This window comes from Pterocles gutturalis, unplaced genomic scaffold (assembly GCF_000699245.1).
Source record: "Pterocles gutturalis isolate BGI_N339 unplaced genomic scaffold, ASM69924v1 scaffold36009, whole genome shotgun sequence".
In the NCBI taxonomy this organism is placed as follows: Eukaryota; Metazoa; Chordata; class Aves; order Pterocliformes; family Pteroclidae; genus Pterocles; species Pterocles gutturalis.
In genome coordinates this window covers 17,941-19,246 of record NW_010131906.1, presented here as the reverse complement: position 1 = coordinate 19,246, position 1,306 = coordinate 17,941, and positions in this window count along the sequence as shown.

The window sequence follows — 1,306 nt, the reverse complement described above, 5'->3', positions numbered from 1 at the left end:
CGAGCAAGATGTATCCCAAAACTTCATTTTGTACTACATTCTAGAGGGTCCAAAGAAAAACCTCCATTGTTTTAATTACAGACAGCAAAGTGGGCAACCATCAACTGTGAATGAATAGCTTCTGTCTAAGCAAAAAGGCCCCTGCAAAACAGCCTGCAGATTTGCCCGTGATACTGATATTGCTGGTTAATGATACTGTCACCTCTTAATCGAGGGAGCAATGTTTCAGCCAATTCCTCTTTAAGTACTCTGTTTCTCTCCTGTTTTATCTCATCTAGATTTAGTGTTCATCATTTAATGATATAAGCAGCACCAAGCTAAGGCAGGATTATTAGAGGTTATTACTAAAATACAGGTTTTAATAGAGTGTTTCAGGTAGGACCTCAAAGCATGCTGTCTACATACATCCCTCCAACTCTCACTCCTTTTTACATTCATATTTCTTCCAGGTAGTTACTTATACTTAGAAGGAAAGTAACAATGAATCATAAAGACTTCTACAGTTTGGCAGCATGATCAGTGGTTTAGGAGCTTAGGACAGATTTTAAAAAAAATTGATTACACGTTTGTATCTAATAAACATTCTTAATCCTTTGTTACCTAACAAAGGTTAGGTGCATAAATTATGTGTGAAAATCATCATTAGCCTACTTGGTGTATTCAGTTAGCCTATATCTAGATGAATGTGGTTCTGATTCTTAGTTTAAGATGTTAATTCATCCTTGATTCAGAGTACAGCTCCTTATGGATCATCAAGCTGTGTAACTTCCACATAGCTTGGGTGTAACAGCATTATTCTGCAGGGTGCTTCACTTCCATTTCAAAGCTATACTTGTATCTTTCCTCCCTTCCTTGATAACCGCAGACATTTTTCTCAGAATCACTGTAAGCAAAGGTTATAATGAGCTACACACTTAGCCACAAGAAGTTTCAAAATTCTGCATGTCCAAATGAGGAATTTTCCTCTCCTGATCCAGGGTAAATACACTAATTACGATAATCTGATTGCATATTTTGTTATGAAATAAATGTTCACAGGACATCTATTTAAGAGCAAGGAAGGAATGCAATCAAGTTCAGAATTTGGCTTAACAGTGTTTTCCTTGGCTGCGTTGGACACTAACTTCTGCAGTGGAGCATGTCAAAATAATTAGTTTGGAAGAGGCAGCAGCAAAGTTGTTGTCTGACCAAGAATTTCAGAGTCAAAGGCAATCTGCCTTTCTGTGCCCATTTTGTCTTTTTTCCTTCATCTGGCACCAAATCAATTGATAAACAATGACTGTGTAGAGGACAAAATATGACAGTT